This window comes from Onychostoma macrolepis, chromosome 23 (genome assembly GCF_012432095.1).
Source record: "Onychostoma macrolepis isolate SWU-2019 chromosome 23, ASM1243209v1, whole genome shotgun sequence".
In the NCBI taxonomy this organism is placed as follows: Eukaryota; Metazoa; Chordata; class Actinopteri; order Cypriniformes; family Cyprinidae; genus Onychostoma; species Onychostoma macrolepis.
In genome coordinates, this window is record NC_081177.1 from 8412357 (window position 1) to 8414989 (window position 2633).

Here is a 2633-nt window from a genome sequence, read left to right on the forward strand (position 1 = left end):
TCAGCTTTGCATCACAGGAATAAATTACAATTTAAAATATATTAAAGTAAAAAAATCAGGTATTTTAAATTGTAATAACATTTCACTGTATACATTTTTTTAATGTATTTTTGATCAAATAAAGGCAACTATGGTAAGAGAAAAAATATTTATAAAAATCTTACTGACCCCAAACGTTTATTGTGTTTAGGTGCAAACATTTACTGATTCTCAAGAACTTTATTAAAAAACAAGGGGATGTAAACATTTGTTAGCAGGATTATTGGCATAAATTTTGTATTATTTTGTGGAAAATCAAGATATATAAAAGACAAGACTAAATTAAAATGATATATTTTTAACTGAGTACTATAAATCATTTAGAAAATGTATTATAAAAATATGTAATTTTATGTAAATTTATAATTTTTTCTCGTATTTTTTTTATATAAATTTAAAGAATAAAGAAACTTAAAGAATAGATTTTTAGTGGATAAAAGTGGAATGCAAATGTATGCACTCAGCTCTATATAGTGTACACAAACACATTCTGATTGTTTTAAAAATAGTAAGACCTTCCCAGAAAGCTATTTCCCATTTGTTCTTATGAGAGGATTGAGCAAATGGCCTCTCCTGCAGATGACATCTCTGTCTGGCTCTTCCTCTCTCTCTCTCTCTCTCTTTCCTCAAATCACACTCCCGTCCCGCCTTAACAACGAGAGCTTCTGTTTGTTTGTTGGGAGCAGATGTGTCGCATTGCTGGTTCTCCAAAGTGTTATGAACCGCTTCAGCATGCTGCATTTGATTAGCAATCCTTAGAAGACCGTGAGTGAAAACAGTGCATAAAAATTTGTGTTGCATGTGTCCACTCCTGACCTCTGGAGTTCAGCTTGTCCACACCTGGTTTCCTTTAGCCTTCTATAGAGAGACTCACATCATATGGAGGGGGAACAGGGTCCAAATGTTTAACAAACACGTGGAGAAAGAAATGCAGTCTGTTCCTCTGATGATACTGACTGTAACGCTGACGTTTAGCTTCTCACGGAAAGAAAAACATCTTTGTTAAAGAGCCATGGTGTGTGCATGAAAGAGCCACAGTCGATTGCAAAATGCATTTAGCGGGTATGACTAATGTTGGCCGAGTCTCATCACAAACGATTCAAAATGATCTAAGGAACCCCAAAAGAGGGTTTTAAATGGGATGCTGAACTAAGTGAAAATGCATGGCAGATGTGTTACATTGGCTACAGCAAGGTCACCAGAAGCTTTCCTTTACGGGGAACAGAAAAGACATTTCCTGCCCGGCGGAGAGAGAGGAAGGGGGCTGAAGGGGTGGCAGGAAACAACAGTGGCACTGCTGGGTTCACTTACTGCCCTGCTGGAGCCTCCGCCGGCCGCAGGACTACTGCTTCTGAAACCTCCTGCTGTTTGGAGTTCCTCATCATAAATCCAGGTAAAGAGGGACTCTTTGAGTCTGCGGGCACTGCAGGGGGCCAGAGGCCTTATGTTCAGGGACAAGAAGATTTGGTCTTTGAGAGAAAATGCGTAACTGAAAAGATCACACTGAAAATCTGCTATTTTTATTCATTTTTAAATGCAGTTTAATCGAATTCATTATTTTTCATAAAAACCTGTATGAGGCTGAGGATTTTGATTTCAAACAGAATACTTTTGTAAATTTTGTCCTCCAAAGTAAATTAGATTTTATCCAGAAGGTTAAACTGCATCAAGGCTATTTTCAGAAATGTCACAGATGTTTTAAATGTTATAAATTCCTACATAATAGACCTACTTATCATAGTATCCAAGACTTTATTGTATGTTTTTATAGAAACTGACTTTCAAAAATAAATTCACCCTGATTAGATTTGATTAGAGTGGATTAGAGGTAGGCTACACTCATGAATCGGTTACATGATATGACTGATCTCATGATATGATACACTCAAGGTATTTTTATTTTATTTCTTTTTATGATTTTCACCTCTAAAACCAGTTAACAAAAATTACTGTTCATGTAAGTACCAAATTTGGTATAACATCATGGGTACTGGCCGACATCAAAATATAAATATTTATGATTCTTCTTAGTTAAAAATACACTGAAAAAAAAAAAAAAAAATGATGCCAAATTTTTTTAAGGTAAGTGGTTGCAAACAATTTATTTTAGCTACATTTAAATAAAAAAAGTTGAAAGTCAACTAAATTTGTTCATTGAAATGTAGCTAAAATAAATTGATTGCAACCACTTACCTTACAATTTTTTTAGTAAATTCAATGAATATTTTTTTTTCAGTGTACAGAATGATATTATTATATTATAATTATAGCACATATGCTTACACTTTGTCCCTGAATACATACATATTTCATTGTTTATTTATTATTAATAATGTGTGACCTTCTGTGTTTACCATATTTGTTGCACCATTTACCTGATGGTAATTTAAATCTGTCTAAAAACTACACGCATATTTTATCTAATACTATTACGACTCTTCTCGATCGACTCGTTCAAATAAATGATTCAATGACTCATTGAAAACACAAAATGATTCGATTTTTGCCACCTACTGGCAGAAAGAGTCACTGAGCGAATCAGTGTACGAATAAATTGATTCTTTTTGTATCGATCGGATTCAAAGATTCACTGA